Below are 26,883 nucleotides of genomic sequence, written 5' to 3' on the forward strand. Positions count from 1 at the left end.
CTGCTACTGAGTTACTCACTTGAGATCTGCATGTGTATTGCTGAGTTTCAGGTTGCTGTTTTTAACTCTGCTCTTCAATTGACCAGGATCTCCTCCTTCCAGCCTTAGCAATGCCTCTCTTCAAAGGCATCCCCATGACACATTACAGTTGTCTAGACAATATGTTAACAGTTCATTGACAAGTTGTGCAAGGGGAGCTGAGGCTGGCACAGTTGCTCCAGTGGTGAAAGGTTCTGCATGCCATAGAAGCTACTTGACAATTTATGGAGGGTAAGACTATCTGCGGGTGGCACTGTGGGTTAAACCACAGAGCCTAGGACTTGCTGATCAGAGGGTCGGTGGTTCGAATCCCCACGACGGGTTCGGTCCCTGCTCCTGCCAACCTAGCAGTTCAAAAGCACGTCAAAATGCAAGTAGATCAATAGGTACCGCTCCAGCGGGAAGGTAAATGGCATTTTCGTGCGCTGCTCTGGTTTGCCAGAAGCGGCTTAGTCATGCTGGCCACATGACCCGGAAGCTGTGCGCCGGCTCCCTCGGCCAATAAAGTGAGATGAATGCTGCAATCCCAGAGTCGGCCACGACTGGACCTAATGGTCAGGGGTCCCTTTACCTTTTACCTTTAAGACTATCCAATCCAGGGGTCAGCAAACCTTTTCAGCAGGGAGCTGGTCGCTCAGACCTTGTGGGGGGCCGGACTGTATTTTTTTTTTGGGGGGGGGAGAACGAATTCCTTTGCCCCACAAATAACCCAGAGATGGACTTTAAATAAAAGGACACATTCTACTCATGTAAAAACACACAGGTTCCCGGACCGTCCACGGGCCGGATCCGGCCCCCAGGCCTTAGTTTGCCTACCCATGGCTACTACTAATGATGGCTATGTACTATGCTCAAGTCCCATTTGTGGGCTTCCCATAGGCATCTGGTTGGCCACTTTAGGAACAGAATCCCATGTTGGGCAAAAGATTCCTGCACTGCAGGGAGTTGGAATAGATTATCTTTGTGGCCCCTTCCAACTCTACAATTTTGATTCAAGTTCTCTTCTTGTGTTCTTAAATTCCAGGTCTGTATCTGTTGAAGTAGCTTAACGATTTTGATATCCTCCCCTTGAGGCCTCTGCAAACACAGCTTGCATTCCATCCAAGTATGTGAAGGCAGAAGTCATGTTGCTGGGGGTGTGTCTTGGTTGAAGTCCTATTGAATGCTGCATGCTATTATGAAAGATTTAACACACTGTTGTTTTGATTATAAGAAACAAAAATGTTGAGCCTTTTCTAGGAATCAAGGTGTCTTGTACTGTATTGTGTGCCAAATCTCTAACTGTTGGGGGAGTACCAAAGCAATGTTGGTTTCATAAGTGCCTGGCCAACCATGCTCTCTACTTCAGAAAACCCTCTGGAGACTGAAGGCACCTGTTGCCCTCTGTGTTCTCTGCATCTGCACTTTGTCTCAACACAAACCACTGCTCCCTCGCTCCCAACTCAATCTCCCTATTTTCCAGGAATATGGTTCCCATGTCAGTAACTTGCCTTGCTATGGCAGGTGCTCTGTTGTAGCATGCATACACGGGAGTTGGAGCAGGCTCTCCTTTTCTGGGGCTAATTTGAATAAAATGATACGCTCCAATGAATCACCCATCTATGATCCACTTCTCTGTTCTCTACCATTCTGCATTGAATGTTCAAGGGTGCTGGAAGATACGGAAAACCCACTGGTCACAATGGGTTACTTTGTCATGGCCCCAGACAACGCTCCTCAGAGGCAGAGTCCTCTGGATACTGCAGCTCTGAAGAAGAGATGGTTTCACTCCCTGGTCCATCCTAGCTTTCCTTAATGTCATAGTTTCGTTGTTGAGATCAGTGGAGTGAGAGACCAGCCAACTAGAAGAGTTGTACTTGCTTAGAGGCAGTCAGCATCCAAAGTCGGGTCAAGACCTAGGGTTGGGTGAACATCACTTCATGAGGTCAGATGGTCCAGGGGTCAGGGAATCCGATGAGTCCCGGGTCAAGACAAGCAGAAAGAAGCAAGGAAGCGCCAGGAACTTCTTGCACTGTTACCAGCATTTTGCTGTTGCTGGAAGCTCTGCTTAAGAAGGCTGAAGCCAGCTGGTTCTCATCAGCGCCTTCTCCTCTGCATCCCTGAAGGCTGATCAACTGCAGATGGAATCACTCCACCTTCTCCCCTTCAGGCTGCTGTTCAGCATGCGAAGGTGACTCCTGGCCCATGACACGAACTCTGAGGAGACACCTCTGCCACTGGAATCTGGTGGCTGATCCACAGACTCCTCAGGATCATGAGAACCCTGTGGAAGGTTCCCTAGAAGTGTAAATACAATTACCCCCAAAGAAGTCACTGGCTGCAGCCAAAGACCCTGGCTCTTTAAGTAGCTGGGAGGCAGCACTCAGTGGGTGGCGGCTGACAAGGTCACCTCTTGTCATTTTAGTTCTCTAAAGCCTCTTTCTATTGGGCCATTTTGGCCTGACAAGTTTGTAGAGTGGGAGAGAGGCATCACTTCTGGGACAGGCCACCTGGGTGAGGTCAGGAATCAAATCAGTCCCCATATTGGGCCGGGGCAGGGTTTTTTAACAGTTACCTTGTAACACTATTTCAAGCTTTGCTAGATGCCCATAGAGAGAACAGGTAGATTTCATGCTCCTAAACTTTAGATGCTCGTTCCACCTGGGCTCTGACCCAGGAAAGCTTATGCAACCATATTTTGGGTTTGTTAAGGTGTTTTGCCACATGTAGACTGTCTGGCCTTAACTGCAAATAGTTTGCGTGCCAGATAAAAATGTGGCAGGTAAAGATTAGCTGATATCTTAACTGCTTCTGTTTTCCTTCCTCCTCCTTCTGTTTTGTCTTATGCGGGATGTAGGCTCTTTTAAAGCGTTGCCAGAATGAAACGAAGGGAGCCTGTCTAAAGTAATGTAGCATCCTGTAACAAAGATCTGCATTGGTGTTGTATGTGTCTAGGACTGTCAAAAGTCAAATTTAAGAGGTAGGTTTATGACCAACAAACTTAGGGGTGTGGGAAGGCAAAGAAATAACTGAAAGTGAACTGAAAGAAGTACTTTCTTAAGCCAGCAACAGTTGTTGAGCTGCCCTGTCTTCTTGTACTATAATAAAAAGGTTGTGGCTTTTCTTAAATATAACCAAATGGAGCCTGCCTGGCAGAATTGTTGAGGTAGATTCAAAGTTCCATCATACTTAAGTGCCTGATTATGTAAGTGTTCAGTGCCCACTTTGTTCCCACGGTATATGAAACAGAGCAAATGAAGAAATACCTTTGTCGGGCTCTAACAGGCGCTGGTGTGGACACTAATTAGCCTCAGTTCCGAATGCATATATATCAGGCAAACCAATTTACTGAAAACTGAATGTTTTGTTTTAAACCACATAGATCTTTCTGAAATGCTGATGGTGCTGCTGTACTAAATGATTGTGGAAAAACAAATAAGCATCGCTGTATTCAGGATCCTTAGCAGGATACAGTCAATCAACTACATTGCACATTTAAAAGTGCCTGACAAAACAAGAGATAAGCTTACAATTATTTAATGTTTCAGCTTCCGCCTGAGCTATTAAGATTTCAAAAGTGGTACCAGGAGCCAAAGTGATAATTACCCAAGAAGCTCTGAGCTCTAGAATACAAAACTGCTCATCGGAACCCATTGTTTTTGCTCTTTCGTTTTTATTAAGATTTCTATTAGATTTTCATAACTTTAGCTAATTAATTTCAAACTTCAAACCTGTTATACATTTCTCTTTTAATTTGGTTTTCCACCTTCCCTTCCATGGCTCTTTTTATACCCATCCCTGCACATTTCACTTCTGTTTCATATTCCTCTATCATATAACACATTTAATCTAATATATATTCCTCTTTTTCTTACATTATCATTTCTTCCTGTTGTTCAAATTTCAAATCCAGCCCGCAATTTCATTTGGTTATGATATTTTATCTGTTGACATTTTTATGCATAGTTTTTAAGATTTTATACATTTTGTATATCAAGACTCGTATCTTTTTAATATGGAATTAGCTATTGTGAGATCCCTTTGGGTCAGTGGAATAATTTTTTTAAAGGATATAATAAATAGTAATGTTTCAGATTGTATACATGGAATGATGGGCTACTAGCAAAAAAGGGCAGTAGGCAGAATAATTTAACCACAAAGCTGAAACTCTTGTTTGCTTTGTTTTTACTATTCATGGAAAAGCTGATGTGTGAAAAGAAAACCACTGGGATACATTAAAACTCCTTGCTAATGTTCTCGGCGCTGTGTTCTGGGAAGGGAATGACATTCTGCAATAATTGAATCATGCAGGGCTCTATGCAGCAGATACCCTTAGGTGATTATGTTCAGAACAGAAGCTCTCAGAATGTCATTTAGCAAATGAAAATAGAGCTGGATACCAGTAATAAACCAGTGCCCCCAAGCTATAGATTTTCTAGGGTAATTTAATTGAAGCACACAAATAGTTTGTGCTTTCTGCCTAGGAGAGGGGGGCAGCACTGATGCACAAATGATTGATTCTGAGGTCCAGCCAACAAAACGGAATTTCTATTTTACCAGAAAATTATGCACTGATCCAATTTGCTTACTATCTCCAAGTCAAGTCAGTACATCTGTCTGTCTAGGATGGATCCCCAAGGGTAAACTCACTCACTGGCTACATCCAGGGCTTTCCCCCCCTGCTGGAACACAGTTGCAGCACCTCTCCAGTGGGTGCCATTGCAGGGCAGCTTCTTGGTGATGATAGTGCTGCTTGTTTACAAAAACCACAGCCTCCAATCGGCAAGAGCAACTGAGCAATGCATGCACAGCAGCAGCAGCGGGGTGGGGGCACTATAGCTGCCTTATAATGTACAGAAGCAACGGTCAGGGCTTGCCCTTCGGAGGGTACCTGTGCAGCACAGGCCAGGCTGGTGCCTGGGCACATGCTCAGAGGCTGGAAGGTGAAGGTGGCAGTGGCTGGATGCTGCTGCCATGGTTGTGCCCAACATGGGGATCTGTGCTGCACAGTGGTGCCCGCCAAGTATCACTGCTTGGAAGGCTTCGTGCGTTGAGTCGGCCGCAAAGAAACAAGGGTATAAAACAGCAAGATTTCAAGTTGCAGCCATAAAAGTATGTGCACATCTTGCTCCCTGTTAATGAGCAAGGGAAACAATATGAATCTCCTTATAAGATGGTGCAGCCCGGCATCTTGTCACATGGTTTTGGTTTCAAGATGCCGGTGGCATCTGGATTGGCGATTGAGGCGGTGAGTTCTAGCACTTCTCCCCTAGTATATTTGGGGCAGGAATTATCCCCCCCCCAACTTAGCTTCATGAAGCAAAAAAGAAAGTGTATGGTGAGGTTAAGCTCTAAAACACGGGATAAAAAGACCTCTGAAAAATCAGACCAAAAGTCTTTTTCTTCTGGCACTTTTTCCCTAGAGAAATCATAGGTGCAGTGTCCACATGTTGCAGAGGTCTTGGAAGTATTGGGTCAGGATTCAAATGGCCACGTTCTGACCAAAAGCAGTTCTCGTGCAACTGCATTTTTTAATTTAGGATTTATTTTTCAATAGAGAGAATAGGACAATAGAGAGGGGGGAAGGAGACAATAGTCCTGTCACAGCTATATGGCATAGAATCCAAACTTAACCATGGCTGACACATGTCAACACTGGTCTTGCCATGATTCATGCTAGCTAGATTTCTGGTTCAGTGAGTTTCGAAGGCAGGTTTCCCAAACCTTTGGTAACTTTCACGGTCACTATAGTCAAGGGAGGTGGAAACTCATACTGGAAAGGACACAGCAAAGGGAAAACAGTGCATAATTCCACAAGCCAACTCTGATTTTGTTAAGAGCCTGACAGCATTTTGCCTGCAGTGGCCTAGTGAATACTCAATTACCGGTAGATTTTTCAAGGCAGGTGCAATTTTAATCTGGGTCACTGTTCATTGGATTTTGCTCCTTAGAGATTTGAGGTCCCGCACGTGTCTTTCAGGAATGACATCATTTGAGAATGCAAATGGTTGTTCCCAAACGTAAGTAAAAACACTTTGTTTTTCTAACTTGACCATATAAATGCTTTTAAGTGCTATTTCTGTGAATACATTAAGGGAGAACGAAATCCCGAAATGTAGAATGGATCAGATTTAAATGATAAAACTGTGTTCTAATATAAATATATATATTCCTAAGTTGCTGGGGCCACACTAAAATAATCCAAATGCATTTCATGAAAATGAAAGTTCAAATTGCATTATCGTTTCTACCGGTAGGTTTATGGCTTTTGTGATTCTTGTTGTATGTGCTAATGATAACATGAACATATTGCGATTAAGCAAAGGCTTAGACATCTCATCCCATCGAAATGGCATTTATAGCATGTTTATCTTCCTAGGAAATGGAAATTGCAATCACAAAATCAGTGTTGTTTTTCGCTGCTGGGAGAAACAGATAAGGTAAGAGCTCAAATGGAGGTGGAGGGAATCAGGCTTCAAGAGAAGCTGGGTGAAATTGCATTTTGACATGGCTGGAAGCAGTTTCAGTCTGCTCAATATGGCGCAGCATGACCTAGTTCACCCCAAGTTTTTTCTCTAGTTTGCCTTGCTACCATGATCACAATCTAATCCCAGTCTCTTTGTTCGTTAACACACATGACCCAAGGATGACCCATCCCCCAAATTTGGCATATCTGTGACCAAATTTGACCTTGTTTTCTTTAAACTGAATAAGCCTCTTGGCCGGCTGCAGCATCTGATGATCTTCCTAATTCACATGACCACTTTTTCATAATAAAATGCAAAGGCTATCAGGACTTCTCTTGCATAACCATAAAAGCATCATTGTCAGCCACAACAAGCATCATTGCCAATTATTTGACTTGAAGGGTCAGCATGACATTTTTTCGCTGTTACATCAACAACCAGCCATGGTGGGTGTGATCCAAAGGAACCATAGTGGGAGGATAGACAGCGGTGTGTGAGTGTGCAAAGGTAACATTTACATTATTTCACAGACTGGTTGGACTGGTAGGAGGAACCAGCTGGCGAACCACCAAAGGAAGAAGGCTCAGGGCCCAGGGAGTGGTGGTGGGACAGCGATGAGTGGTCAGAGAAAGAAGACAGGGAGAGGAGGTGCTGGAAGCTGAAGACTTAACAGGGCTTAGTGAGCTGGGAGAGTCTGTGGCAGAGAGAAGTCCAGAATCAGGCAGAAGCTGAAGCTGGAAAGTAGGGTGAGGAAGGCCAAGAGGTAGAGATGAGTCAAGCTGGTGAAGAGTCACAGGTGCCTTCCTCTCCTGCTGCAACAAGCTCCCCTCCTCACTTGTCTCCCAGAACCAGAAGAGGCATGAAAAGGGCATAGGAGAGGTTGGTTTCACACAGACACAGTCTCTGATTGCTTGGAGGCACCCTGGAGATGAGGGAACTTAGGACGGCTGTGGGGAGGCAGGGACTTTCAGTCTCAGCAACTGATCCATGGGGCAAGGCCTACCGGGGATGAGTTGCTGTGCTCATCAGGCCTGACACTCCGCCAAGTCTGTGCGGATTGTGTTCTTGGTTAACTCAAACTTTGAACGAGGTGATTTACTGCCAATTCATTCCTGACACATTAATTGCCCCACCCACTTTTGCCTCTGGCACCGCCTCCCTCTGGCATGAGGCTCTTGGAAGCTTCCCCAGAAGGAAATCCGGCCCTCAATCCCATACGACTTCTGAGCACCCCCACTCCTTGTTCAGGAAACAGTCTCCTGAGCAGCTCTTACGGGAGTTTTAAAAGCAGTTTTGACAACAGAACGAGAAATACGAAATACGAAAATATTTTGGAAACCTCAGTGTATACATTCAAGTTTTTGTGTGTTCCTAACAGCAATGATTCCGAATCTTTATTTGAGGAACCTCTGTGATGGTATCAAAATAATCAAGTTTGTAATGAAAGCAAATCTGCATCTTTGGGCATTTTTAGTTTAATTTTGCAATGGTGTCTTTTCTTTCCCTTCCTTTTCTCTACTGGCAATCAACATACCTACTCTGCTCTCCCAGCTAATCTGTTTCTGCAACGGGCTATCTGAATTTCATATAGTCTGTTAGGAAACTGACCTCTAGAGGGACTCTAAAGAGATGTTTCTCCTCTATCACCATACAGATAATGATGGCTTCATGCAGTGAGAGACACCTCACTGAAACTGCCTTTCCCAATTGTTGTTTGGTTGGTGATCTCCTTACATGCTTACAGCTTTCCATGCATACCAAAGATTACCAGGTAACACTGTGCATTTTGGTCTGAACTGTCAGAGCACTCTATGTGATTGATGCTGCTTTCGTTAGGATTACACACACACACACACACACACAATTCTCCTGTCATTTTTTTTTAACCCAAAGGCAGCCACAGGAGTTGGACAAATGTCAGGAAAGAAGAAACTCAAATATTTCCACCTACTTAAGCTGCTATGTGAATCAAAAAGCACATCTGGGAGATGATTTTGGTGAGAAATGGCAAAGGGGAAAATAATTAAACTCTTGTTCTTGAACATCACAGTGCTCAACAGGATTGGGGGGGGGGTCTTGGGGGCTGCTTTTGCAAAGGAGAATAGCCAGTGCCAAGCACACTTTTAAAAATGCCTGCTTAACACAATGTTTGTGGTCCTAAACCCAAGACTTAAGCTTGCACGCCACTGCATCATTTTTTCATTTAAAACAACTAAGGCCAACTAAGTCATACTGAAATACAGTGATACGAAAATAAAAATAAAGATCACATTTCAGAGCAATTTAATGTGTGTCTTGGCGCTGAGTAAGGATTCCCCCTGGATCAGAGGCAACTGACAAATTCAGAAATTAACCATATGCCTCACACCACCAGATTTCCCAGTTTATCCTACTGCTGGAGAGAAAAACTCAAAGAGAAACACAGCAAAGAAAGAAAAGTGACAGTCAAGTTCCACATCACTTTAGCAGGATGCTGGCAGAGGAAAGTGATGCAGATTGCACATACAGGGATTTTCACCGCTGCGCTGCATTAGGTTGCTACCCATCTGCTCCAGATTCTCTTGATGTAGTTCAAGTCCTCCTATTGTCTTAATTGTTCATAGTGTGCCACTTCTGATGTACAGTGGTAGCTCTGGTTACGAACTTAATTCGTTCCGGAGGTCCGTTCTTAACCTGAAACTGTTCTTAACTAGAGGCGTGCTTTCGCTAATGGGGCCTCTTGCTGCCGCTGTGCCGCCGGCACATGATTTCTGTTCTCATCCTGGGGCAAAGTTCTCAACTCGAGGTAACTCTAGGTTAGCGGAGTTTGTAACCTGAAGCGTTTGTAACTCGAGGTACCACTGTACTCACCACCTACAGCACATACATCTACAACACATTTTATTGTGCATTCTAGTTCTATCTGTGTGTTCTGTTCTGTTCTGTTCTGTCATGGATGCATTGCAGGGGGTTGGAGTAGATGACACTTGGGGTCCCCCCAACTCTACAATTCTATGGTTCTATCAAGCAATGCTTCAGATCAAGTTATGTGAGAACACCGCTAACATGTGTTTTCACCATTTCTTGCTTTTCACAAGCCTTTGTTTGGGAATCATAATGTGCCCAGGCTCTCCAGCTGGTTAGAAAATTGGAAGCAAAACAGATTCCTCGCCATTACTAAATAATTTTATTACGTTCCTGACCTGTGATCTGCACATGATCTGCACTTCATTTGTTTTAAACCCCTTCTTATGAAGAATGAGCTGTACTAATATCCATGGGCTCTCTCATCCTTCTGTGGAAGGTAATAAATCAACCTCCCGCTCTCCAACTGCTGAGGCTCATGCAAAAGCCAGGTCTGCGACAGAATGCTGGAACAGAGTTCCACTGCTCCTCTGTCTTTTGAGACCCCTGATAGCATGGAGGTACTAACTGATGGCTGATTAGGATAGGTAAGGAGGTCAGGTGGATTGTGAGAAAGATATTGGATTGGAGATTTTCCATGGAAAGCATTTGATAATATCACTTGGAGAAAATCAGTCACCAGTCAAGGTTTAGAAGTGAAGGAGGTGCTGCAGAAGTGGACATGGGATCTTGTTTTGGCTTTTTAAATACAGTAGTACCTCGGTTGTCGAACATAATCCATTCGACATCCAAGGTCCAATTGGCGGTCGGAAAATTCCATTGAGAAAATGGAGAAACACACCTCGAAAGCTGTTCAACTTCCGAGGCACGTTCGAAAACGGAAACATTCACTTCCGGGTTTTCGACATTCAGGTTCCGAATCATTCGGCTTCCAAGAATCTCGAAAACCGAGGTTCCACTGTATATATTTGGAGATATAAAGCTATACAGGTCGAGGTTGTGTTTGAACTAAAAAAACTACATTATATGTTTGTTTTTAATGCAACTCCTTTTGCTTTTTTCTGCCCACAACCTATACCTATTTCCATAAAATCCCTTGTTTATTTTGCTACTGTTGGGTTTCTTTTTTTGTGGTGATAGATGGTGTTGAACAAATGAACTTTATTATTATAAAATTTATTTCCTGCCCTTCATTATAAAATCTCAGGGTGGATCATAAAAGTGATCCATAAAAAAACAAAAAAAAAATCATATACACATTATAACACCTTTCAGTTCCAACATTACACATAGGCTGGTGCTGTAAACATAAAAGGCTTGGTGGAGAAGAAATGTTTCCTATGGACTTTGTAATATTGAAAAAAAGAGAAAAATTGGTTCCCACAGGCCAGACCTGCTATCCAGAGGAGCTGGTTGAGCCTGGAGCAAATGACACATCATGGTGCAAAACAAGAATAGTGTAATTGCTCATACCAGGGATGGGAACTTATGACCTTCCAGATATTTGGGGCTTCAACACCCATGGTCAAGCATGATGAGAACTGTAGTCCAACAACATCTGGCAGGGGCACCAGTTCCTCCCCTCTGACACACACAGTAACATGGCCTGTCCTTCTCAATTTCTGTACTTACACCCCTGGCAGTACGAGGAATAAGTAGCATAGTGCCAGGACAGGAACAATCAAGAGTTGTCATCAAAGCTGCTTCCTGTGTCCCTGATGAGCTATCTGCATGACACACCCTTCTCCGGTGAAGCCCTTCCCGTTACAAAGCAGAATCACTGGCCAATCTAGACACTGAGGGCTTTTTATGCGAAGTTGGCCACAGAAGCATAGATGGTTGACATTTATGACATTCAATTTGCTGCAGAAAAAAAAACCTGATGGTATTATGAAGCTAAAGAGCAAAACTTAAGAACTCAGTTGTTGGTTAGAAGATGCATGACCAGGAGTCGTATACCGAGATGCAAATTAGTTAACTTCAGTCCTTGATTTTTTTACAAGTGAGTTAAAAGTGAGTTTATTTATTACATTTATATCCCACCTTTTGCTTAAGGAGTTGAAGGTGGCCTACAAAGTTCTCCTTCCCCATTTATCCTCACAACCACCATTTGAGGTAGGTTAGGCTGAGAGAGAGTATGTGATTTACGGGCCCAAGGCTTCAAGGCTGAGAGGGGGTTTGAACGGTGTCCTCCCAGGTTCCAGTCCAATGCTCTAACCGCTACACCACATTGGCTCTTTAAAGTCCTTGAATAACCAAGAGCTCTCGCTTGATGTCATTATCATTTTGTTGCCTTTTTTCATCCCACCCCAACAAGATTATCTTGACCCTCCTCATTGCATCATGTGAACTGAGATAGTGCTCAACATTTGCCCATGAGAATCCACTGCAGAAAAGATCATTCACAGTGCACAGGTTTGGAAAACCTTGTCTTTCATTGCTGATCCTAATGAGAAAATCCTGCCAACCTGAGAATCATCCGCAATATAGTCTGAAAACTGGTGGTGTAGAAAAGCGGTAAACTGGCAAAGGGGGATTTACTATTTTGAAGACCAGCTATTGAAGTCTTTAGGGAAATTTTCCAAAAGCACGAGGCAACTTGTTAACTAGCCTTGTGGGAACATTACTCACAACATTTTGTGAGTTCATTACAGGTGCTTTTTCAGTTTTTGCACGTACCACAAGTGCAAAAGGGGGGGACATTTAGTTTAGCACATATTACATCACCACTTAAGCATCTAACAGGAAACTAATATCATTATAACTTATTTTACATTTTCCAGTGAATGTTTGAAACAGCTGAGCTACATATGAACTGAAAGTTGATGTCAGCACACGACAGCTGTTTAATATTAACCAGTATGTATATAGCGGCAAATGACTTTGTTTTCTGAAGATAATTCAAACTTGTTAAAAATTTCCAGCTGCTTTGTAGGCACTCAGAAATAACCTTTTCAGCATAGCAGTGTTTGTTGACTTATTTTAAAAGGTTTGTACTCACTTATTCAATAGAGGTCTTTTAAAAATAAAAATAAACCTGTGCTTTGGAAGGCAGCTGTGAATGACAGGTTTCACTGGACTACAGTTCCAGTGACAATATTTATGTTTGGAATATTTTGCTGCAATATAATAAATAGGTACAAGGAACATAACATGGATTCATCTAATTTCAGAATAGTTCATATTCATGACTAAATGAACCTATTTTGCCACTAACATTCTAATACATATTTAAGAAAATTAGAATACTTGGGTGCATCCTACTTCCTTGTAACATCTACCAGTTTTCGAAGTTAGCTGGGAGCCAGGAGCAATTTGCACCTGGCTTTCAACCACTTGTGACCAAGTGAAGATGCCTGGGCGTCAGGATGCCACCTGACATCTCCATCATCTGGGGATCATTGGGTCTGGACTGTTTTCACACACTAATACCACATCCTGTAGAATTCTATCAGTTATATTGCACAACCAATGAAGTTCAGGAACCACAATGCTTTTTCTGTGCAGCCTGAGCAGTCACCATTAAGAAAAAGGTTGAAATAGGGCAATACAGTGGTACTTCAGGTTACAGAGGCTTCAGGTTACAGACTCCGCTAATCCAGAAATAGTACTTCGGGTTAAGAACTTTGCTTCAGGATGAGAACAGAAATCGCGAGGCGGCGGCAGTGGGAGGCCCCACTAGCTAAAGTGGTACCTCAGGTTAAGAACAGTTTCAGGTTAAGAATGGACCTCCAGAATGAATTAAGTTCTTAATCTGAGGTACTACTGTATATATATGGACTGTGCCTGGATAAAGTGACTTTTCTTCCTTAAGTTCTCAAAGCTCTTAACCTAGCTCAAGGTTGTCATCTGAACTGGCCAGATGTTTAACTGAGAATCAATCACAGTCAGTGCATCATTTGAAAAATAGGACTTTAGAGCCATCTTGGCCAAAAATGGCAACTAGACATTCTGTTTTGGCAACTGCAACCTTGGTTTAAGGAGCCATTTTCTGCCTAGTTTATATATCTGAGTTTCTAACACTACCACCTACCTGGTGAAAAGTCCAAGGAAGGTCTAGAAGGGGTCAATTTAAAGTGAAATAGGGGGAGAGGGGCAGTATATCGACCACAGAGTATGGCTATCAATTGAACGGAACCCAGGATAAGGAGCAACATGAACATTTTTGTCAATTTGCAGCTGCCTCCAAACACAACTCCAGTAGCTATTCACCAGGGGTCAGCAAACTTTTTCAGCAGGGGGCTGGTCCCTCAGACCTTGTGGGGGGCCGGACTATATTTTGAAAGGAAAAAAAATGAACAAATTCCTATGCTCCACAAATAACCCAGAGATGCATTTTAAATAAAAGCACACATACTACTCATGTAAAAACACACTGATTCCCAGACCGTCTGCGGGCTAGATTTAGAAGGCGATGGGGCTGGAGCTGGCCCCTGGGCCTTAGTTTGCCTACCCATGCTATTCACGATCTTCAGTACTCATTCAGAAATGGAAGCAAGGAACTCTCATTTGTACCTACAAAATGAGGTCATTGGAAGTCCACAGACATAACTGCCACATCTTGGCTACGTATCTGCATTAAGACAGTTTTTGAAAATTCCAAAGTACTTTATGGAAGAACTGGCTTCCAGTTTTATTCAGTGATATTCCTGTTCTCTCACGATGATAAATAACTCAGCTGCTCAGTAGAATGCTGCCATGTTATTATTATCCCTAGAAAAGGAAGCCATAAAGAAGGCTGATCGCCGAAGAATTGATGCTTTTGAATTATGGTGCTGGAGGAGACTCTTGAGAGTCCCATGGACTGCAAGAAGATCAAACCTATTCATTCTTAAGGAAATCAGCCCTGAGTGCTCACTGGAAGGACAGATCGTGAAGCTGAGGCTCCAGTACTTTGGCCACCTCATGAGAAGAGAAGACTCCCTGGAAAAGACCCTGATGTTGGGAAAGATGGAGGGCACAAGGAGAAGGGGGCGACAGAGGACGAGATGGTTGGATAGTGTTTTCAAGGTTACCAGCATGAGTTTGACCAAACTGCGGGAGGCAGTGGAGGACAGAGGTGCCTGGCGTTCTCTGGTCCATGGGGTCACGAAGAGTCGGACATGACTAAACGACTAAACAACAACAACAACAAGAAGAAAAGGAAGATCGTTTCGTACATACACAAATAAGTACCACTGGCTATAATTTTCATTTTAAAAGCAGGACAATTTTATACTATAGCACTTCAGTGTCTGTAATAATTCATTTCTTCCCTCAGAGGATAACATTGATGACCTGAGCATCAAACTATTAAACCATCTGATATAAAAAAGACTTTCAGCAAATAACTCTGCCATTATTGGACTGTGAGCTGAGCTCATAATACTCAATTCAGCTAAAAAACCAAAAACCACATGCACGCAAGATGACTGGGAGCACAAATATCTCAAAATGGCCGCATACAAAAGGGGTTTAAAATGTCACAGGAAATTTCTTTGCTTCGGAATAGGGACTCTTATGAATACTTCATTATTTCTTAAACAGATGGGACACTGTGCGTTGCATGAGCAGCATGTACCCGTGCAAAGGGGGCTTGATTCTCCCCCCTTTCTCCATTGACTTGGTGTGTGGAATTTTATGACTGAGTGAAGTCGGGCCAAGTTCGTCACTTGGATGATGAAGCCTTTACTTGACAACAATCTAGAAGCCCTTCTCGGTTGCGGAGCATCCCCCTTGCATGAATTCCTGGTTCAGTTCCTGACATCTCCAGCCAGGGTTGGTAAAAGACTCCTGCCTGAAGCTCTGTTGCCAGTGTAAACTATTTTGGTGGGAAGAGGTGCGGTATGGCTCTAGAATCCCATGTGGCCGTTGGCCCTTGACCTAACTTCATGCGGATGACGGCAAAGGGGGGGAAATAGAAGGAAAGGTGGTAGTAGAAAAAGAGAGAGAAAATGGATGGGCTGAAATAGATAGAGAAGGGGGCCATCACTCACTTTTGGCTCCAACCCAATGCCCCTTTGACTCTGGGTCCATTGGGTGTGCAGCCCGCAACAGATTATATTTGAAGGAATGTGCCCCTCAACAGGAAAAAAGGTTGCCCCTGATGTAGACAATATTGAGTTAGGTGGAACAGGTATCTGGCTTGGAATATGGTGCCATTCTACACAGGGATAACCAAAATATCCAGTATTGATCTTATCCCACAGTAGCTCGGCTACCTATATCTTTTTCAGAGGCAAAAAAGGAACTTCCCTCATATCAGGTGTAAATATGTGAAAGAATGCATCACAAGTGATCATTTGTATGGTTTTACCCCCGATCAATGCTAAATTTAAGAAGTGCTTGAATGACTTTCATTCTACAAACCATTTCTTCAGGCCTATTGTTCTCTCCTAGATTACCCGATGAACTCTGTTTCTCACAAGCCACTCTTGAGTTCCTATACTGTACCAATAATTTAGAAACTTTCACCACTTTGCAACTAAACCATGTTTTTCTGCCTGTGCAACTTTTTCCGAATGCTATATGGAAAAGCAAATGAACCTGACCTTTGAAGAGTATGTAAGTGAACCAAATTTCACTTACCAAACATGTTGGCTTTTTCCTATGCTGGGGGAAGAAGGAAGTTTTGGAACTCACCAGAGCACATGTTAACAGTCTGACAGTCAATATTTCCAAGCTTTACTTTGCTGCATATTTTGTGATTTTTAATCCCTGCTGGGGTTCTCCCACCAAAGAGCACTTACCCCAGACTTGGATCTTTGCACCTAGGAATTTTCCTTTCTATATATACCTACTTTTTCCTTGAACCAATACCATTTTCAGATTAGGATGCATAGGCAGCCAAAGAGACAGCAGAGTGCTGGAGAAATATTTAATTTTAACGCCATCCTTGGCCACCTCACAACAATAAGATATGCTAAAGAAAAGCCATCACTCACAAAAAATCTAAAGGAATTCTTTAAGTGCCCTGAGAATGAGGCAGGATAACAGAAGCATCTCTTGCAGAGGAATAAAACCTTCAGGAGATCAGAAGATAGGTTTTGGTATGAGCCTACTTGGTTCAAAGGAACTCCTAATTCCAATCCCACACAAAAGTCTGTGGAGCCTACCCCACCTGTAACAAATGCTACCAACAACAGTTGCTGTCTTCAATTAAATGCCCACAGTCTAATTCAGGGGTTGGCAAACTAAGGTCCGTGGGCCAGATCAGCCCCAACGGCCTTCAGGATCGGCCCGCGGACTGTCTGTGGATCGGCTTGGGGATTCTGTTCATTCGGGCTGCACCATTTTTTTCCTTCGCCATTCCACCCCCCCCTCACACACACCGCGGTGGCACCTCCTCCCTCCCTCCCGGCTTCTCCCTGCCCTGCCTAGAGGAGGAAGAGGGCTGGGCTGAGCTGGCTGAGCGCCATTTTAAGCAGCCCCTCTCTGGAGCCAGCCCTTTTGCACTGCTCATCTTCCCTCCGCCACCGCCGCCCTGGTACTCCTGTGGACCAGAGAGTGGAGCGGACGAGCTCGCTCTGCCTACCCATGAGAAGCAGCAGTGGTGGTGGAAGCCCCAGGGAAGGTAAGCGCAGCGGCTGGGGCTGGAGGGTGGGGAGGATGACTACTTGCCCCCCTCACCTCTTCTTCCAGCTCCCCCCTCAGTCCGCCACAAGCTCTGAGGGACAAATTTGCCGAACCCTGGTCTAATAGCAGTTGATGCTGCAAGCCTATACACATGTATCGAAGAGTATGTCCCTTTAAACCAAGTGGAACTCACTTCTAGCTAACTTAAGAGTGCACTGCATGTACTGTAGATTTTCCATAGCCACAACCAGGGCTTTTTTTTCTAGCCGGAACTCACTAGAACTCAGTTTCTGGCACCTCCCAGGTGGGCGCCATTCTAAGAGAAGAATGAGGGAGGTGTTCATGGTGAGTTCTGACACCTCTTTTTCTAGAAAAATAGCACTAGCCAAAACCAACAGTCTCACCACTCTGCCATGCTAGCTTTGAAATTTAGGCTTAAATTTAGGCTTCTTTTGACATATGACCCAGCCTATCATGGCAGCAGACCGTATATATATAGAGTCTACTAACAACCATGCAAAATGTTGGTCACCTCTGAAACAATATGAATGCTTTTCCTCAGATGTTTACGAAGCTATTCATGACCTCAGGGCAGGTTTCATAAGCAACAGCTCAAAACCAGACAGTTGTTTCTCACCTGTTGCCAAGCTCTGACTTTTCAATTTTCTTCAATTACCTTCTAGACGTGTTTTCAGGAAGTGAAAACAAAAGTCTTTGAAGTTGCAAATGAGTAGTTGCTGAATGGCTACTAGTAAATGCAATTCTTAACCTCTCCCTCCTCCCAAATACTTTATAAAAAAGTAGCCTGCTTCTGAATAAACATGGTTCCTTTTGAGCTTGGGATGGGGCTTTCATCCACTGAGGTGTAAACACTACTTGTTTATCCTTAGGGATGAAGTTCTACCTGAACGACATCCTACATATTGTGTTTTACAGAAAGGCGCAGGGAGAACTGTCCTATTCCAGACTGAAGGGTTCTACTTACCCAGATGACAAAGACAAATGTAGTGAAATTGCACTGTGTGTCATACCACAGCTACCTTCCCCAACCTGGTGCCCTCCACTCAAGATGTTTTGAAGCGCAACACCCATCATCCCTGACCATTGGCTGTGCTAGTTAGATAATGCTAAAAATTAACTGGAATTTTAACTTTATGAAACTGTAATCAGTCCACTGGTATCAATAAAAGTTGCTTTTTGTGTGGATAAAGAATCGCTTGCAAATTGTAACTACCTATATAGTTCAAAATGTCACTCTGTACTTTCTCCAGAATTGAAATAGCCCAATTCTGTAAACAAATCCCAACTGAAAAGTTATCGCACACATTTGGACTGAGTCATGCACATTCTTTTCAAATGTGTGATAATGCTTATCCCTGGAGTCACGCTCCTTTTCTCTTGAGTAAATTCAAAACAATGTTGGTGGAAAGTAATCCGAGAAGGGGGGAAATAACAATAGGAATATTGTAAAGCCTGTATTAGGCCATCTTTCTGTGCTCTTGACTCATTGTATTCTGTTGTAAATATGTCTTAGCTGTGATAAATGCTTGTGTCTTTCAGAAGCAAGGTCCAAAAGCAACAAAGGGAGAGGTGACTTCTGATTTAATCCTTTCTGTCTGCTGCCACAGAGCAAGCTAAGTATACCAAGAGGCTGAAAACTACCCCTTAAAAATCCATCTTACGCCAAAAAGTCTTTGTTCATTCCAGTGGAACCTATTTCCAAGCTGGAGTGCTTAGGACAGAGATGAGTGGTCCCCTCCAGTTGTTGTTGGACTCCAACTCCCATCAGCCCTAGTTACCGTATTTTTCGCTCTATAGCACACACCCGACCATAACACGCACACAGTTTTTAGAGGAGGAAAACAAAAAAAAAAAATATACTAAACGAAACAGCGGATGTATGATTTTTGTGATTCATGCTGTGGCCACAGACATGTGATCTGACGGTGAGTTTGGGGTAGCCCAATGCAAAAATCCTGAGGATCCATGTGGATCCATGCTTTGTAACCACGTTTTTGCGCCATTGCGGGCCCCATGAAACAGTGGGTGCGTGTGTTTTTTGGTGCAGGCTGTAGCCATGGATATGCTATGTGATCTGATGGTGAATTTGGGGTGACCCAGTGCAAAAATCCTGAGGATCCATGTGGATCTGTGCTTTGTAACCATGTTTTAAGTGGGGAGGGGAGGAAAAGCACTCAAGGGACAAGGAACACGCGTGGGGTGGGTGGAGAAGGATGCTGTTAATAATGCAGAAGAGGGGTATAAGAGGAGAAGGCTCCTCTCCTCTCCCGCTTTGCTCCTTTAAAGCAAGCAGGCTCTCTGTCCCTCTTTCCTCCCCACTCAGCGGGTCTTCTCCCGCTTTGCTATTTCAAAGCAAGCCACGGAGGAGGGAAGGAAGGGGAACCATGGATCCTCTGCTCACGACTGCAGCAGATCCCCCCGCCATCCGTAGGCATTCGCTCCATAACACGCACAGACATTTCCCCTTACTTTCTAGGTGGAAAAAAGTGAGTGTTATGGTGCAAAAAATACGGTAATATATAGTGAATGGTCAGGGATGATGGGAGTTGTAATCCAGCAACATCTAGAGACCCACAAGTTCTCCCTCGCTGGATTTAAGATCCCCAGCCCAATCCTGCAATGCTATAACACACACTGCCCTTAATGCAGTAGGAATCTAATTTCTAATAAAATATGCGTAGAATTTGGATGTTTAAAAAGTTAACTAAAAATTGCAGGGTGGAAGATCAAACCCCTTGAGGCCCATTGAGATGATTCAGAAACACTAAAAGGAGAGGCTCAAGCAGAATGTATGTCAAATGGAATGCATGGCTAAGCCGCGGTGTGTTTTTTCCTTTAAAAAAGGCAACGAGTTACAAAAAGGTCTTCTGTTTAAAAGAGAACCAGAGGCTTGCACCAATAAAGAGAATGGAAGAGAACATAAAATCTGTTGAATAACATCTCCGAGAAAGGAAGCTTGGAAGGAATTTGCAATTCAAAGTAGAAGGGCAGTAACAACTAGCCAGCTAAAGAAGTACGAAAGACATAGGTCCTCTTACTACTGCACCATGAGAACAAGCCTGGCAATAGTCGTTGGGTGGTGCATCTAGGCCTGCCCCCAAAGCCACATGGCTCCTGCTGCCTCTGCTGTGTTAAGGCACAACTTTTAAGTTGGAATATCTGGACAGGATTTCAGATAGGTTCATCTACCAGCCCTACCTGGAGATTGAACCTGAGACCTTCTGTGTGCAAAGCAGATGTTCTACCATTAATACCACTCAGAAGAGGATGGCCTTCATGCATACAGGCACTGGCCTTTCTTATTATGAAGAGTACATTTATTACCTGTACTTATAGCCCACTCTTCACTGAATGGTCCCGTGGGGCCGCTTACAAAAATATCACAATTGCAACAGTCCAATCTGGAATTTGTCAGGACATGAATCACTTGGCCAAGCTATTCTCTAACAGGTCTCTCAGGGGAAATATCAGGGGAAATTTACAATTAGAAAACAAAGCACAATATGGTGGCTCAATCAAAATTTGGGGGCATTTTTCACCAAGTGCAAACCCCACACATGTGCACCAACACAGGAAGAGCAGCGCATCAGCCTCTTCCATAAATACTGCATGAAATATCAAAAAGAGGTTATTTGTTGTCTAATACTACTACTACGTCTCAACCAGCAACAATATTTTTAGGACTTGCAGAAACGCTGACACCACAAGATTGATCCCAGTAGCCCCTTCCTTGGAGCAATTTTGTGCCAGCTCTTTAAAGTGCAAAGAAGGCATATATTCCAAAAAAGTAAGAAGGGGCACTAATTATAATTTGTCTGCATAATAAAAAGAATTGTTCCAACAGCGATGGTTACCATTTGCAGTGTGTGAATTGAACTATTCATTCCCTAGAGCCAACAGCACTACACAGATCTGAATGATACAGTGAGTCACAGTTTATTTCTATAAACTCTAAAAAGTCATCATAATTTTCTGACTCACCCAATATGAATTCTTGACAGCCACCACCTTATTTACTTTTGAGGGAACATGAGCAATCATTAATGAATCCCCACTGGCCTTACACACACCGTTTGAACAAATACTCCAGGTCACTCATATTACAAACTTGTTCAGGACATGCAAACCCCACCAATATATAAAACAACGGAATGACTCGGGAGGAAGGGAGGGCTATAATCAATGAAATAGTGTTGTCAATGGTAAAAAGGATTGCCTTTAATATTAGGTGCTCTCCATGGTAAAGGAAGAGTTGTCAAAGCAAACCTAGTTATTTAAAATCAGGATAGTTTTATGAAATTTTTAGCCTGGGATTTTATTTCACTTCGTCTGTTCATTGCTTAATGCTAAATGCTAAAAGTCAAATTACCCATATTATGAAAAAATGTATGTTAACTAGCTAAGTGTGTACTAGTGGAATGACTGGGAGGGGGCCAGGGAGGGAACACCCCAGCGCCATACCTGATAAGGAGTTCCCAGGGCAGAGGCAATTCCCTCTATCCCTTGATAAAGTCCTTATGGGCTTTGCCAAGACAACCTCTTCTGTACCTTTGCCCTATAGCAGCTGCTGCAACTGGCACGTTGCTGCCTCTTCCTAGATGGGACTCATTCTATGGCTGCAACTTTTCCTTGTGCCCAGAGACCAGATCCCAAGCTAGCACATGATGCTGGAATCTTTAGCTTTGGAGAGAGACACACGAAACAAGATATTGATAGCTACGGGATTCCCCGAGCTGCCAAAGCTGACTCCATTTTTACACACTGGTGGGCGAATGACCCCTTCGGATCAAGAAGACAAACCGTACTGGGAAGGGCTGTGTGACCAAAAGACAGAAAACATTAAAATCTATCTGTATTTGCTTCTTCCTCTTTTTCTTCAGGCCAGGACATGTGAATAATGTTTCCTCATTTTAACTGTGAATTTGCTAACTTTGTGATTATTTTTCCAAACTTTATAAAAAATAAATCTTATGAATAATCAGATGTGAACTCAGAAATACTTTGCAACATCAGAGTTCCACAAACTAACTTCCCTTTTCACTTCCCAATAAATGTCTAAGGCAGGGCTTCCCAAACTCTAATCTGTGGGCCACCAGTGGTCTGCAAGCTTTATTCAGGTGCAAGTAGATAAATAGGCACCGCTCCGGCGGGAAGGTAAACAGCATTTCCGTGCGCTGCTCTGGTTCGCCAGAAGCGGCTTAGTCGTGCTGGCCACATGACCCGGAAGCTGTACGCCGGCTCCCTCGCCCAATAAAGCGAGAAGAGCGCCGCAACCCCAGAGTCGGCTACGACTGGACCTAATGGTCAGGGGTTCCTTTACCTTTACCTTACAGTGTGCCTGTGAAGAAGAGAAGAATCAGCAGTTTCTCCATCATTCTCTGATCCTGGTGGTCCATGCAAAAGTTGAACAGGATGGACACAACAGCCACATCCACTGCATTAAATATTCATATTGTGTTATCTTTTATTTGCTAATCTTGTTTCCGATACTGTTTTTTCTCACGTAAAATTCAACACGTAAGAAATAAAAGAAGCAATGAAAATACAACTAAAAATATAGAGTATCTAGCACAGCACATTACAATTGCCACAACAGACATGAAAATCATTAAGTCTGCTAAGACCATCAGCAATTTTTCAAACAAGGTGTATCCGGGAACCACTGGTTAAAGTTAATTTGCATTAACTAGAAACAGCTATTCTCCCAAGTGCTAGTGGCTGTGTCTCAGCTAAAGGTTGAACTATACATTACACAATGCCTGGGGGCTGCTGCCTGAACAGCATTCCCCACACTGATTTCTCCGCCCGGCCAAAACTTGCACACCTTCACTAAATTGTCAACTGCTTCTAGGATAAGGGATTGGTAAATGGTGAGCATGCTGGTGTTTTGAGAAAGGATGAGAGATATTACATCAAGTGGGGGAAGGCGAACACATTTGACCCAGGAATTCCATTTGGGTGTCAGTCTTATGTGATATAATACGTAGTTCTACCATAAGTATTCTGTTCTTCAGGACCAATATGGCAGCCTCTTATGTTTATGCCAAATATGTCAAAATAATGAATCAGTCTCTCAAACACACAGATAGAACCAAGCAGAAGTTCAGTGGAGAAAACTCATTCCAGAGATCTTTGCTTTTATGGGGTGCCTCTCGTAAGAATGTGAAAGCAGATCATGGGCTTAGATAGCTCAGTCATAACCTCACTTTTTTCTCTGATCTACTAGCTCCCAAAGCCTAGAACAGCCCAGCAATTGTATGTCTTTCTTTTAACTTAGATAGATTAAGAGTTGCTTGAAAAACTGTTGACTTAACTTGGGGAGGTTTGCTATTTCAAAATATGAGAACCCTTGAATTAAAGAACATGCTTAGTGCTTTGCTGAATTAAAGCCACAGCAAATACACTGTGACTTCCTCTTTACGTCAAGAGTTTCATGATAAAATACTCCTTTTGCATTGCTATGTTAAGTTTGTAAGAACTGCTGGATAAAATTTACTTTCAATGCAATTGCCCTGCGGCTCTGGAATGACCTTCTCGAAGGACGCCAAAAACTGTCTCCCTCTCCCCAATGACATTCCAGAGGGTACAAAACTAAGCTGTTCCCCAAAGAACTTTGGAAGTCAAGATTAGTATGTTGGCCATGAGCTATAGTTTTTCTTGGTAGGCTGTGGAATGTTCTGTGGAGCTTCTCTGAAAATGAAGTGCTGTTGATTGGTGGGTTGGCTGTAGAGACTGAGTGACACCCCAGACATGCAATGGAGGCTTCCTGGCTCCTCCCCTGAGTGTAATGTTTTTCTCAATAGCTGCTTCTGCAAAATGGGGTAGCACAAGGGGGACACAGAGGAATGAGGAAATCTGAAGAATTTGGTGAGGCTACCGTACGCAGGCAAAAGTGTCTTTCCACTCTTGCAGTTATCGCTTTGGATACAAGCCATTCTGCTTTGGGTTTTTATGTAATTTTGAAATCCTGTTTTATTTTTTATGTAAACTGCTTTGACCTTAGGAAACGGGTTAGATAAATGTCACAACTACACAAATAATTAAAAGGGTCAGCATAGTGCTGCAAAGAGCTTTAGCAAGAGGCAAGTGGCGTCTTGTGACGACAGTGTGCTTGAACCTCAACATTACTTGACATTCAGCACTATCTTAAGATATCCTTGGATGCTAACATAAATGAAAATTGTGGAAGCTTATGGGGGGGGGGAGTTTCATGCCACCTCTACCACTCTGCAGCTTCTTGCACCCCATTGGAAAAAAGGTCAATAGCAGGCATAGGCAAACTTGGCCCTCTAGATGTTTTGGGACTACAACTCCCATCATCCCTAGCTAACAGGACCAGTGGTCAGGGATGATGGAGGTTGTAGTCCCAAAACATCTGGAGGGCCAAGTTTGCCTATGCCTGGTCAATAGCTTCCTGAGCAATGTAGCATACTGCTGGGGGATAGAAGAAGCACCTCAAATTTCCACTTAGGATCCTAAGTTATGTTGCCTTAAAGAATTTAATGGAAGAAAACATTTACTTCCCTCTTCTTTGCCCAGCAGCCCCCTAACCCTTCAAAAAAACATTTCAAGCAGTGCAGGTGGATGAAAGGTGATGGTGGGATAAGGAGCTTTCCTTTCATGCTCTTCTATAAGTTCATTTCTCTTTTTAATTTTGAATACAGGAATAAACAGTTACAGTTCTCCCCGCCCCAATAACCACCATCATTAAAGGTATTAAACATAAAAAGTGCAGACAGTCCCTTTCCTCTTATTGCGGCAACAACTTGCCATGCATAAGGGCCATAAATGCAATTTCAGCTATATCCAATCCAAGTTCTCAAGAAACAAGATTGGGAAATATTTCTGCTGAAGCCCTGGAGAGCACTGAATAGTCAGGGTACATTACTGGGCTGGGAAACCCATATATATGGCAGTACCTCATGTCTTGTGTATCTGTTAAGGTGAATGTCTGAAATTAGGCAAATATCAACATGGTAAATGGGAACAATGCCAATTTTGAGATGGGTATATTCAAAACGCCATAGATACACCAGTGAAAGCTGACAGCCACCAATTCTTGTGCATGCATTGTGATATACCCTCTTGTATCTTCACAACTATCAAACCATCTACTTTACATAGAAGCAGGTAAGAGCAGCAGAAGCCCAGAGGAAATATAGGCTTGAGGCACACATGCTAGAAAAGATTTTGTGTGATTATTTAGGCTGAAAATTACAACGGAGTCCCTCTAACAATCTCAAAGGGAATGTTTAGGCAAGGGTGTCAGAGGCTGACACTGCTGCGCATATAAGAAAGCCCACACTGTAGCAACCCCAGAACAGATTTAGAGGGAGCACAGGGAGAGGGGAGGAATGTGCAATAAGAAATACTTGCACTAACGGAACTATTTCTCTGGAAACCGCCCAACAGATTTTTGAAGGTTAGGAACGAAGCTCTGCTTTTTCAGCATTTCATTCTGGGCATTCATAAACACAGCTCCCAAAATTATAGGAAGATGCTTAAAAAGAATTCTAGGGCATAGGCCTTGTATATTCCCTGAAGTTTTACAAATCTTTTTTCCCCAGTACACATCATCACCTGGAAATGTGTATTTAATTAAATACTGTGTGCTTTTTGTTTTAAACAAACCCAAAGGGAAAATTTTGCTCTTTTTCTTTCCATCAAGATTGTGCACAAGGTAATACGGCATGACATAATATCCTTCCTGAAATCGAAGCCGCGGCTAGGACCAGTATCCTCCAAACATCACCGGTTCCTGAAACCATATTGCAAACAACAGAGTTTGCCTAATTGCCAAGGGAATAATCTCATTCATCAAATGCTTGTTGCTGAAATATGCATTGTTCCTTTATAAATGTGATAGGATTTCCATCAACATATCCTTTAACCAAAGCTCAACAGTAACCAAGCAGAGATAATAATTTAAGCCAGCAGCCCTGTGATCCTGGATATGGGAGTAAACACCAGTGAACTCAGTGGTACTTACTTCCAAGTAAATATGCAGCAGATATAAGTGGTGAAAGTACTTATCTAGGAAAGCAGAAATCCACATATGAAACTCTGGCACTATATATTCTCATGACCGGAAGTCTGATATTGCTATTCAGCTGGCTCCCTCGGTGCAATGCAGATGCTATGAGTGAACTGAAATGAGCCACCGTTCCCTTAAGGAACATTGTTTTTCCCAGTTTCCTAAATATAAGTTGGAAGTCCATGGCACTTGGTAGTATTCTCTGTTGCTCTTGTATATAACTTTTTGACGGATTCATACACACAGTTGCGTATCATCTTTCTGTGTGAAAGGCTCTAAGCATCACTTCAATTAAAAGCACAAACAGATGAACCAAAACTATACATTGGGGAGAGTGATCCTGCATCTATTCAGCACTCATATTTTACACAGGGAGGAGGAAGAAACGGATATGCCCAAGGAGACTGCTTGCATAGGCCTATAAACTTTCTCAAAATGAATATCGTACGTGATCTGCTTGTGAGCCCTTTGAGGACAAGGACCTATCTATTTCTGTTACTCACTCTACATTATAGAAGTGGGGTGGGCATAAATAAAAAATTCAATGAACATAAATTTTAAAGACAAACACCAGCGGTTACTCCATAGCCTTATGGGAAACAGTTGGTCATACATGGCTTATGTCTCTCCGAAAGTACTTACAGCACAAGAGCACTTAAATAATGTTTAATAGCAGATAGCAAATTTATAGTACGATCAGTATATTGTATCGATTGAGATCTAGCAGAATCCTACATGGAACAACCTGGTCCAAGCAGCAAAGAAGGTGAATGGAGCATGTATGGAATGTGGAAGTTTATGATTAAGTGGCTGAGCAGCTAAGTCCTTTTTCACACTACTTGCATGTTTGCAAATGGATAACTACACTGCAGCTAAATGCTGTCATTCGGGTTATTTATTTCTTTGCTTTTTTAAACGTCAGTAGTAATGCTACGTAAACAGCAC

At 43.0% G+C, this 26,883-nt stretch overlaps 1 protein-coding gene across 3 annotated transcripts in view; it reads right to left on the reverse strand.

The window, feature by feature from the left end:
- The window catches only part of STARD13 (StAR related lipid transfer domain containing 13), a 194,737-nt gene that overhangs the window by 85,294 nt on the left and 82,560 nt on the right, over positions 1 to 26,883 (reverse strand). The window lies entirely within an intron of this gene.

This window comes from Podarcis raffonei, chromosome 4 (assembly GCF_027172205.1).
Source record: "Podarcis raffonei isolate rPodRaf1 chromosome 4, rPodRaf1.pri, whole genome shotgun sequence".
NCBI lineage: Eukaryota > Metazoa > Chordata > Lepidosauria > Squamata > Lacertidae > Podarcis > Podarcis raffonei.